Genomic DNA, 12,928 nt, shown 5'->3' with positions numbered 1-12,928 from the left:
AGCCTTTGCCATTTGCTGGCCAGCTGAGCACCCCAACAGCACCTCAGGCTGCCCTGGGCGGGCACATGGGCTTTCTGCACAGCCCACCCTTCCAAAATGTGTGGGAGAAGGAAGAAGGAAGGTGAGAAGAAAAGTCCAGGAGAGATTCCTTGAGGTGGAGGTGCAGGGCAGGCAATGGAGTAATATGGTCACAAATGAGCAGGTGGAGCAACCGAGCCACATGCACACAGTGTGTCTGGTACAGCTCCCATCCTTCCAGGTCATGAGAGGCTGCTCTGATTAATGATTTCACCAGCATATGGCAGAGATGCTAAAGAAGCTTCTCCTCAATACACCAGCAAGGCTCAAATAGTTTCTGATGGAAAACAATATTAAAATTGTTGATTTTTACAGAAAAAAAAATAACATCCATTAATCAAACAAATGGCATGCTCAGGAACTGAGCACTGTGGGACAGCAAATTGATTGCAGAAATTGTCTGTTCCCCCTATATTTCTCAGTATTTCAAAATGGACATAATACTCAGTTTTATTATTTGCCAGCCCTTTAAGTTGGACTTGAAATGCAATTAAAATAGCACTTGAGAGAGCCATACATTTTAATTAGTGTCTTGCATTGCTGAGAAGTTGGAAAACAAAGTGAGCATTGTCCACTTGAAATGAGTAAATCAAGACAGATGCGTTCCAGGGTGTCCATACATCAATATGATGGCATAATCTAGTAGAGCAAGAAACCCATCTCTGCTGTAATATCACTTGTTTTGCTTCAAAAATCTAGCCCAGTGGGTGTGTATGATAAGCTGAGTGCCAGATGAACAGCCTCAGTTTTTAAAACTGGGACAAAATATATCTGAGTGGATGAGGTGCTGCCACTTTGAGGACTCAAAAGACAAAAGGAGCCCTCATGAGACTCAGCCTGCTGAATTCCCCTCCTCACTGAGCTGCTTCTCCTTTCGGTTTCCAGCTCCCAGAGCTCTTGCCCTGAGCTGCCAAACTGGTGGCTCAGATGCAGCAATCACAGATGAAGGTGACACCTAAAAGTGCTGAGAGAAAGATTTGAGCACTGTGTTACAAAACCTGGAGTTTGCTCCAACTCAATAAGCTTATTCTCCCCAGCAAGCATGGACATTGCTGGGAAATATCTTGGCTAACCCCTGCTGCTCCCAGTAGCACTGCTGCCATGGACAGCTTGGATGCAGCAGCCCTCTTTTGAAGGGTACATGAGATATAAAGTGTATGTATATGTGTGTGTGTGTGTGCATATGTACATATTTATGTCAGAGACTGGTACCAGACAGGTTTCAAGCACAGACATGGACTTTCTATTCCAGCCCCTAAGTTCAGGAATATTTTACATGATGATCACCTTGTACATTAGCATTTACCAGGAATCATATATCCACCCACACATCACACACCACTTATGATTTTGGCTAAGGAGAAGGGGTTACATGGAAGAGATTTCTTCAGGGGGTAAACAGGGGGAAAACCATTTACAAGAGCAAAACCAAACTGAAGCAAACGAAAAAAGGTGAATGCCTTAGTAAAGGCAAAAACTGAAATAACAGACTGGAAAAATGCAAACCTGTCAACCATTTTAAAATGCATTTGGAGACCTTAAAGTTACAGAGTGTAGAGTTAATAATTTGCAGCGGACAGCATTTTTTAGGTAAATCTGTCTTTCCTGGACAAGGGAAACTCCAGGAAAAACTGGCAGGGGAAAGTCATTTATGAAATAAGATGGCGGAAGAAATTGGCTCTTGTCAGTATGAGATAATGAGTCTTCGCAGAAATATATTGAGGTGTCCTGTCCCCTTGTTCATTTCTTAGTCAAATCTGACTTTTTTGGAGAAAATGTGGACAACCTTTGGGGCTACAATCCAACAGTAGGCTCTGGTCTAGGCATCTTCATCAAAACACAGAAAGGATGGGGATGGAGAAAGGAGAAAATTCCACTTAACGAGACAGTAGTCCTCCTGCATTCAAATGCTTTGGACAGTTTTGGTCACCTCATCGTGAAACACAAGGCTGAAACTGACAGGCTCCAGAGAAGGGGCAGAAAACAAATGAACACAGGGAAAATCTCTTCTTGTTTTCTCCTCGGTGTGGAGGTAGATGAAAGCTTTCCATTCATCTTGAAAGAACAGTTCAGCTTTCAACACTTGTTCTGTGTCATGGAGGACTGCAGAGCACAAACTGACCTATCATCCACCTTTACAGAAGTACATCCTCCCCTGCACAGCCTCCCAAGAGAGCCACTAATGCAGACCAGCCTGCTGCCACAACCAGGGACAGCAAAGGGTTTGCTTGTGCAGCCTCTGGCAAGATTGTGCACTGGCAGAAACCAGCTCAGAGAAGCAACTGCAGTGCTCTGGATATAAGGAAATGTCCACAAGCTGCCAAGAACACCTAAATATTCCTTATGTTATAGCCATTGTTTGAGATGTATGGTTTTTATGGTGAGCAAATATAGAATATCTGTTTCTTTCCTTAACCATGAAGCTAAAATATCAGGGTTTTTATTTGTGTATATCCTCTTCCCTATTTCCCCTCTTGGGACTATCCAAACAGTAAGTAGCCAGTGCTGGCTGATGGGATGTTTGACTCTTCCTGTGGCCGCTGCTTCTCCAGTTGGCTCATACCACGTTACTGAGCAATCCAGCCCAGTCAACCCATTTATGTGTCTACAGCAAAGTGCCAGAGGGGTCATGGGCAGGCATAAGCATCTCTGCCTGCTCTGCAGGTCTTGACTAGTCAGGAGACGGAGACCTGCATGTCCCAAGGAAGTTGTTGGCAAATGTGTGTGCAGAAGGGGAGTTGCATATGCATTGGTTGGGGTGGCTGGGGAGAAAGAAAAAAGGAGATTTTTGCAGCCTGGCTTCTATCCCCTCTGCCTTTTCATTACACGTGGTTGGAAAACATTTCCCAAATGAAAAATAGTTGTTTGTATATTTTTTTTCCTCAGCATTTAATAGCTTTAAAAATTGCATTACTAAGGCTTTTTTAGCAACTAGCAGTCATAGTAGCAAGTGCCCACTTCAGAGTGCACGATTTATGCCTGAGATCAGAAGAAGGTGGGTGTACCTTAACCCACACCTGTGTTCACCAGGGAAGCAGTAAAGATGAAGTACTTTGTCTTCTGGGAAGTCTGCTTGAGTGTGCAGATCTCCTCCTGACAGCACCTCAGCAGAAACTGGAGTATCTTATTGACACCCAGTCTTGCAGAACAAAGCCCAGACAGGCCCCTTACCAGCCCCATTTTATTTTCTGAGGTATCAAAAAGCCAGAAGGGAGGAGATGCACATGAAAGGTTACTAGTGCTGAAGTGAAGGGACCTAGAGACCTAGATAAGTGCGCTGAAGTGAAGGCAGGGAATCTGCATGAAAAAAAGGATACTGTGCAATTGCTAAAATTACCAATGTGTTACTTTACAAGCCACAAACCACTCATTTAGGGTTATGCTGTGTTCTGAACTTTGATTGACTCACATGGTTGTGTCTTCATCACCAACTTCTATATCAAGAGAAAACAAATTCAGTCAATCTGAGCCATCAAATCTACAAGCAGTCATTGATGCCAAGGAGTAAATCCTCTTCTTTATTGACCAAAGACTGAAGGTGAATTCAAATTTCCAAGAACTTGAGGTGGAGTCTGGATGGGAATTTCCAGTGAAAATGGCATGAGCCTTTGGATCAAGTATCCAAGATGACATAAAAAACCAAGGATATGTCAGCTTCTTTTGTCATTTGTCCATACTGTTGTGGGCACTCAGACCTGACTGCATTCCACTCCAGAGCACCACCCCAGTGACCACCCGATGCACACTCATTGTTTTTGCCCTGTCTATCCAGCAGGTGAAAGCCATCCAGTGGTGAAACTGGTAAAGAAATGGCAAGTATACCCAGCCAGTCTGCTAGAGAAACGGGGAAATCTCATTATCCTGAACTAAAAGTGGATAATACCTTTGCTTTATCTCTGAGTTTTGAATCCAGTCTGAAGGTGTATTTAAGTAGAGCATTTGCAATGGGACATAATGGGGAACAAGCTAAATGGAGGGGGTGGGAGGAAGGGGGGAGAGGAGTGCAGTGGGGAAATAACTGGGAAGCTACTGGAGGATCTTCACCTGCAGCATTTTAGCATGTAAAATTTTCCTTGAGAGCTATACTGCCTTTTCTAACAGCAAGTCCTTGCAGTGCTCCCTCATCCATGCCCACAATCAACACCGGTAATTTTTGCCACTGTTACCTGCAGACCTTTGAGGTACTCTCTCCATCAGTAGTACTCCTGAAGTGAGGCTCTGACTGAGATGTAACACATATACTGGGAACAGGTAGAGACATTTCATGAGAATGTTTGTGAAGGGCAAACACACAAAGATACTCATACCATTTAGTTGGGCTTTTTTTAATCAAAGATAGAAGAGTAATTTTTTTTCAGTGAATTCACCTCTTATTTTGGTTTGTGAAACCTAACAGCTTGAATGCCTAGCCTTTAAAGATAAGCTTTCAGAGTTATAAAAACAGGACCGAAAATGGGAGCTTGTCAAGATTCAAGTTCAGATATGAAATAGCGATAACTATACTCACCTAGGAGGGCAGTGACCCAAAAGTCTTTGCTTGCATCCCCAATACAGCCTTTCTGTGAGTAAAGCCACTAATGGTTACAAGGCACCACAGACTGGATCCTGCCTCAGGAAGTCCCAATACTACTGACTGATTTCTGGAGGGAGAGGACAGATACCCTAAATCTGCTCTCTTTTTAAACACCTTCCCTACAGATGTACGGTCTCCTGACAGAGTTGGAGCACTGTGCTGGGTGGTCCTTTCTATGGTCTTTTCTATGATCCCCTCTGGTATGGTACTCTCTGTTGCTGTAACTACCCTCAGGTTTTCTCCTTGCTGCCTCCAGAAGTGGTACCTGCTCACTTAGATGCTGCCTGTTGGTCTACCGAATCACTGAATCATTTAGTTGGAAAAGATCTCTGAGATTATAAAGTCTGACCATTAACCCAGCACTACCAAATCCACCACTAAGCAACGTCCTAGTGACGCATCTCCCTGTGCCTTTTAAACACCTTCAGGGTCTATTTGCAGCCAAGGTTTGGGCTGTCCCCAGGAAATTGGGACATTCAGGAAAAGAAATAAAAAGGACTCCAGGATGATTAAAAGCAATGCCCTGCAGGACTGACCCACTGCTGGGGCAGAGGGTCTCTTTGCAGGACCGTGACTTCCATTGATAAGATCTGAGGTTTCGCTATGGGACAGTTCAGGGGCTGAACAGGTTAACTGAGAAAAACACACTGATGTTTAGAAACAGTATAGGGCAGCTCTGCACTGTGTAATAAAAAGAAAACCCAGCACACGGCTGGATAATCTTGTGATATTTTGAAGAAATCGTGCCCCCTGCTGATTTAATTAAGTTTTTTTTTAAGCCTCAGCTCTAAACTTGGTGAGAACATTCAAACATACTGATTAGCGTTCAAGGTCAATAACTCAGATGTCCTGCTGGATAGTAAAAATCTTCTCTTTCAACAGTGAAATAAGATGCTTATTATTGATTTTGGGAAGCAGAAGGCAAAAGATAAATGGCATATCCTTGGCAGGGCCAGCATTCTGAGACAATATTTGGCATTTTACATGACCTTTATAGCATTTAGTGGGGAAATAAAAGCCAGGAATAATAATAATAATACAAACATAAATTTGTGACAAGGAGATTTGGCGGGTTTATAAAGTCTCTGCTTGTCACTTCCTTGCATGGTAACATTATATTTTTTTTCTAGTCTACCTACAAAGGACAGTCATTGCCTGCCTCTTTAAAATGATCATGAGGGATTAGCAAAAAAAAAAAAAATTACTGTGATCACTGTGGAATAACAATCACTGTTGTTTTATGAGACAGTTGGTTATACCCAGTATCCCACATCAGCTCTCTCAATGACCAGCAATATTAAAAAAATGCACTTTTTTTTTTTTTTCCCCCCAGAAAATCTCAGCTACGTCAAACAAGCTAGCACAGAAGTCATCCCCTGCACAGGTCACATAGCAAAAGCAGGAAAGAAAGCAGAAAACCCCAGCAGTGTGCTGGGGCTCCAGCCAACCCTGCACTCCAGTCCCACAGTGGGGCTGGGTACAGGCTCACACTGCTCGGGAAAGGGCCAACAAACCCCCATTTCCCATTGGCCTGTTTTCATCTGGCAGTTTGGGGCCATTGGAGCTATGGAACAGATATAGTCCTGATTTAAGCTCGTCCAACATTTCTTTCCTCTAAAATCCTCTTTACTGTGCTTTCTGGTGCTGCACTGTGCTCTGCTATTGTTAATTCAAGGATCAGAGACATCTTCTTTTGCCTTTCCTCTCCCAGTCACCAGACCGCAAACCTGCCTTCACTAGGAGGTCATTGAGTACCCTCTAGTGGATATTTTGGAAAACACATCTCAGGTCTTGGTCTCTGGAGCCTTGGCAGCAGCTCTCTGAAAAGCCTTGTTTATATAATTAAGGTACACAGGGGATGAATTACGGTAAGCACAGCACATGCAAACAGTTGCAAACTCTTACAAGAGCTCCTTCTCTTTAGTTAAATCAAACATGAAGGGCAAACAAGATTAAAAATCAATACTTCAAGACAAACTGCTTGATCTTTTTCATCTAGTAGATGTATACAAGGCAAAAATTACCTGTAAGGAAAAACCAGTCTGCCAATAGCATTCAATATCAGTTTCTGGAATAGCCTGAGATGGCACTGGGTCCCCAATATATGGCATCCAAGGACAGGCTCCTGGTAGAAGCAAAAATATAACCCCGTGATTGGCCTCCTTACCCTTTATTTACTAACTTTATTAATCATCCGTATTTGTTTTTTTCTAAACTAAGTAATGCATTTACTTTCTGCTTCCCATGATCTGTATGTGGTGGGTAAGTCTTCACAGACAGCCAAAATGCCTTCCAGACACTTCATCCCAGGTCTTGTGTCAGGATGAGGACAGGGAGCTTGGTAACTTGCCAGTTACCATTGCAGGCAAACTAGACATGATGGGGAGGGGAAGAATATTTTAAGTTGTTGCCAATTAAGATAGATTTAGGTAGAGAGAAACAAGGATAAACATTAATATTATATCTTTCTTCTCCTGCTTTTCACAGGTTCAGCTTTGTTTCCAACTCCTTTATCTCCTTTCTTCCGCAGGTAGCACCAGGGGATAGGGAATGGGAGCTGGGGTCACTGCATAACTGCTGCTTCTTCCTTCTTATGTTTTTCCCCTGCTCCAGCATGGGGTCCTCCCTGGCCTGCAGTTCTTCAGGATAAATCTGCTCTAGTGTGGGTCCTCAATAGTGTGATGGATATCTTCTTCAGCTCCTTGAGTACTTTCTCCTCTACCCTCTTCCTTCTCCTCCTCTGACCTTGGTGTCCCCTTTGCTGTTTCTCACTTCGTCCCTTCTCCCTGCCCACCCAGAGTTGTCTGCTCTTTCTGATACAACTTACAATAACATTTTCACCGAAGTGTCGTATGGCACTGAACCAAGAGATTCACAGAAAACCAAATATCTGCATACACAGAGTGCAGACAAAGAGTCCCCATGTGGGAGAAAAACCACTCTCAAACTGTTCCTTCCTCCTCTTCACCACAGTGAGCAGCATTAGTTTCTGTTCCTGTCATCTATCAGTCCAATCCCTCTGTCAGCAGTCTCATCGGTTTGCCTTGGGTTGATGTCAGACTAAATGTTGTACAATTACCAGGCTCATCTTTATGCCTTTTATCAGTGGCTTAATGCTAATGCTCTGTAAGACTTCAGGAATTTCCCTGGTACACCAGGATGTTCTCAAAATGAAGATAAGTGGGCCAATTATCTCCTAGGCAGATTTTCCAGGCCTGAGTATGTAGCAAGACTTAAACCTGTTTATGTCTCATACAGATTTTAACGTCCTCACTTATAACTTAGCAGCTAAAAAAAATAGTCATTCTCTCATTTTGCTTGAAAATACCATCTTGCTTATTTCTAAAGGCATAATAGAAATGTCTATCTATCTGTCTTTACTTCTTCTCTCCCATCCCCTTAGCAGACTGTCACTGCTGCCTGCTGTTTTTCAGGGATATCCGTCAGGCTCTGCCCTTTGCATGTCTCACTTCTCACCAGGAGCACAAGTTCTTTGCTGGTCTGCCGGATATTTCATAAAAAATACAGTACCTCTGCCTGTTTAAAAGGCTTCCAGAACTCTCCTGGTGGGATGCTGTAAGTTCAACTCCTTTCCTAATGTCTTTTCTTGAGGAACTTTTGGCCATGGCTCTTGGAGCTGGACCTCATATGCACTGTTCTTATACCAAATTCCAAATTTTCAATTTATGAACCACCCTGATGGGTGGAGTTTTGTATTTTGCTGGGAATCACCATTATTTCCAGCAAGTAGCTAGCTGTCTGTTTGTCATGATTTAAAAGAAAACCAGACTGTCTCTATATACAGGAAGGTAAAAGATGGGCAAGCTGAGCCTTGAACCCTCTCTCTAACCTCTTATTTCAGGTCCTTTTCAGTCCACTCTCTTCACTAACAGCTGGGACAACTACAGTCTCTCTCTGCCCTCTCCCTGTGTTAGCGAAGGTCTCCAAATAGTGAGTGTTTGGTGATGCCACATTTTCAGTAAAGGGCAGGGGTTATCCGAGGAGCTTCTCGGTCATTGGAACGTGGTCCTGATCTGAGTGCAGGTTTGGGCCAGAAGGTCACCAGTGAGATCTCCAAGGCTAAGTTGTTCTATAATTCTATGTAAAAATATGGTATATCACATGTAAGATAGCTGAAAGTATTCAAAAGAGCTACAGTGGGGTACAGGATGAGGTATAAGACATAACTACATTACTGAAAAAACTTGGGTTTTTTATTTTATTTCCTAAAGTAAAAATTTGCAGGAAGCATATAACCATTTTTTTTTAATATTCCCTAATCCAATGACTTTCTAAATTGCTTTGAAGGTTTTCCATTGATGCCACGTTGTGGTGCTGGTGCCCAGGCATGTACCCAGCGCCTGATGATGTACATTTTCCTTGTTGGCTCCTCTGTTACACAGAACCTGTGCTCTCTGGTGAGTGAGACAGTGATAACACTGCTGTTTTGAAAGCAATGAGTCACCTCCATTTGCTAGTAATACATTCAAATTCTGTGCCGTTCCTGGCTTTGTTTTAGCCAGGGCTCTGAAACACCTGGGGCCACAGGAAGAAGACATCCAGCATCAGCAAAAACTAAAAGTGGTTTTCTAAGGAACCAGCCTTGACTTTACAGAGATGCTCTTTGAGTACACATCTACTACACAGGAGACTTGTATGGCCTCTCCAGAGTTAACAAGTCCATGGGTCTGGCTTTGAGAGTGAAATGGTGCATGAGAGGATTTTTTTTCCCTTTCCCTCCACAGGCTGCAGAGAGTTTCCTATGCAGAGAGTTTCCTGTGGTGTTGGAAAACAGGGTGCATTGTATTTGCACAGCAAGGTTTTGGTAGCAGGGATCTACAAGGGTGGCTTCTGTGAGAAGCTTCTAGAAACTTTCTCCACGTTCAACAGAGACAATGGCAGCCGGCTCCAAGATGAATCCACCACTGGCCAAGGCCGAGCCCATCAGTGACGGTGGTAGCACCTCTGCGATAATGGATTTAAGAAGGGGGAGAAGGTAATGTCTGGGAACAAATTGTAGCCAAAGAAGAGAGGAGTGAAAACATGTGAGAGAAAGAACTCTGCAGAAACAAAGGCCAGTGAAGAAGCAGGGGAAGGAGGTGCTCCATGTGCCAGAATAGAGATTCCCTTGAAGCCTGTGGGGAAGACCATGGTGAGGCAGGCTGTCCCCCTGCAGCCCATGAAGGTCCATGCTGGAGCAGAGATCCACCTGCAGCACACTTGGAGGATCCCACACTGGAGCATGGGAAGTGTAAGGAGTCCTCTCTCTGAGGAGGAAGGAGTGACAGAAACAGCGTATGACGAATTGACTGCAGTCCCCATTCCCCGTGCCCCTGCACTGCTGGGAAGGAGGAAATAGAGATATCTGAAGTGAAGTTGAGCCTGGAAGAAGAGAGGGGTGGGGATAAGTTGTTTAAGATTTGCTTTTATTTCTCATTAATGTACTCTGGTGTTAATTGGCAATAAATTAAACTAATTTCCCCAAGTCAAATCTCTTGTACCTGTGATAGTAACTGCTGAGTGATCTCTCCCTGCCTTCATCTCAACCCATGAGCTGTTTGAGGAGGGGAGTAGTAGAGCTGCTTCAATGGGCACACACTGTCCTGACAGGGTCAACCCACCACACAAGGATGTGCCAGCTCAAGCACCAAAGAGACAGAGCAAGCAGAAGTGGGGGTTTTCAAGTACATCATTTCAAGTACAATCAACAAACACACCAAAAAAATAAATTGGCTTAGCCAGCTCTTCAAGGGGTGTGAGCTGCCACCCATGGTAATTTCAGTGTGATACCTGCTGCCTTCCCCTTCGCAAAAGGCCGCTTGAATGACTCATGCACTCATCTACTCACATTCCTGGCTTCTTAAACTACACCACTTACTCTTTGTCTTGGACCCAAATTTCCAAATTGTTTTTCAAATGTAATTTTTTTAATGTGTGTGTGTATTCACAGAGCTTTCTTTTGAAAGACTGGCATTGCCAACCTGCACGCTGAGAGACAGGGCTAGCAGCAGGAAGGCACCTGCCTGGTCTTCCTCACCTCACTCACACTTGCAAAGGGATGGAGCTGTGTCCTCCCTCCCCACAGGTGCCAGTTGAGACACAGAGCTGCCAGGAACTCTCTGTCTCTCCCTGGCAAGAGGAGCCTTGCCCTTTTCTGATTAGACTGCAAAGTTATGATGCTGACCCAAACAGAAAGGCAGGATACGTAGGCACTTCTCCCTGCTTTACTACTAGGCAGATGAAGGAAGCACCAGGGTTCCAAACCCTCTCTCCTTTGGATTCCCCCAACACCAGCTCAGATGCTCACCATTTCGAAGAATTTTCAAAATCTTTCCTAAAAAAGAACAACCATTTTTATTTTTAATTAGCACAGATGGCAATAACTACTTTTGAAGAGGTACAAGGAGCTATCGAAACTCCCCAGCCCTGCAAGGTGCTGGCATGGTGGGTGGCAGTGCTTCCCATGTTGGCAGGCCCACGAGGCTATGCTTTCCCAATGCCTCCACTGAGACATCCACTTAGGAAAGCAGCTCTTCTGGTTATGTTTAGCTGTTTAATCCTTTTCTTCCCTTTTCCAGAAGTGACAACTTTTCTGTTTGCACCTCCATTGCATCACCACTCCTCTCTCCAGCTGCCCTGCATTTTTTTTGCCTAACAGCATGTAATTAATCAGCTCAGGTTTATAATAAAATATGACGCTCATTTAATAGACTGAGTCACTGGGAGAACCAAGCAAAATGAGCCGATGGGAAGGATGGTAGGGGAGATAACACAGGGCTGTCAGCAGGCGAGGGGCAGGCCTGCCTTGCACAGCCAGCGCTCTTCAGAGGCAGCCGGGGCAACACCAAGACCAAGCCCGCTCATGTTTCCCTGTTGCTTGGTGAGGTTTTGGCATGTTTTCCTGCCTGAGCCAGCATTTCTCCGTCAGGAGCCAGATGGGTCAATCCTTTCTATAAACGCTGGGCATGAGCTGAGGGTTAGTCTGGGAATGGGGAAACACAGAGAATTGTTGGAGCAGAGAGGTGATGGCCACCCTTGTTGGGACACTTGCCCTCTGGACAAGGTGAAGCAGCTGAACCCCACCGAGGGGATGAGCCTTTTGCAGGAGGCACCAGCCTCATTCCTGAGCTGCTGCTGGCTTTTCAAACACTGGACCAATTTCTATTTGTAGCCTTTTTTGTTGATGGCTGTGGTACAGTGACATCATTAATCTTCATTACAAGGCAATAAAATGCGTATATAAACACCTTGCAAAAACAGCTGATCACCGGTACTGTACTTCATGTGCTCTAGACTCTGAGGACAGAGCAGTTCTGTGACATAAAAATCTCCCTCCTGTGGCTCAGTCAAAGCTAAGGAAGAGTCATTCTCGTGCAGCTGACAAAAGCTTTAGGGCTTACACAAACAGCTAAACTGGTGTGTCTGGGACTGCTCATGAATAACACCAGAAAAATGCTGGAGGTTTTACAATTTACTTCACAAGAGCTGTAGAAAAACACAGTACCAGCAGATTAGTTTAATTTTAACATTAGAAAAAGACAAAATAGCCTGGATACACTGAACAGGAGGTAAAACACATCAATCTTCTAAATAAAAGTGAAAAGCACAACACCATGATTTTGGAAGGATGGGTGTTTGGATGTATATATGTAGACATATTCAGCAAAATTAAACACTTTCTGACTTCATGGCTAACACAACTGCTGTTGTGTTAGAAGCTTTTAAAGCAAAAATGTTTTAGCTCTGTGTCAAGCAATTATGAATATTTCCATCTGACTGCTTTTCAGCTGTTTGTTAGAAAATGCTTATCTAGGAATTTTTTATGATGTAAGCTAATTACATCCCAAATTAAAAAAAGACTTTATTATTAATGAATAAGATACTGGATTTGGCATTAGCTTTCAGCATTCAGCACAATTCCTATTAATGCTGTGCAAACTAATCCAGTCTCTTATCCCAGAAACTGCAAAAGCTGTGATGGTACAAATCACACATTGCAGCATATTCATTGCACGAGAAGATTCGGGGTGCTCTGGGGATGGGCAGGAGAACAAAAGCTCTGCCAGTTCTCAGTGTTTTTCCACACCACCATCCCCCAGGAGGTAGCACTGGCTACAGCACCTCATTTCCAGCCCCTTGGTGTGACAAGTCCTGCACTGAACTTGAAGACAGAGCACCAGCTCTGTGTTAGCCTGCCACGGCTGCAGAAGGAACAGGATCAAAGGAGAGAGTCATCCTTACCCAAGTTCTTGCAAGTCTTGTTTCTGGTTGTTTACC

This window comes from Myiozetetes cayanensis, unplaced genomic scaffold (genome assembly GCF_022539395.1).
Source record: "Myiozetetes cayanensis isolate MyiCay16 unplaced genomic scaffold, myiCay2020 scf2-11, whole genome shotgun sequence".
NCBI classification, from domain to species: domain Eukaryota; kingdom Metazoa; phylum Chordata; class Aves; order Passeriformes; family Tyrannidae; genus Myiozetetes; species Myiozetetes cayanensis.
Note: the sequence above shows the minus strand (reverse complement) of the source record.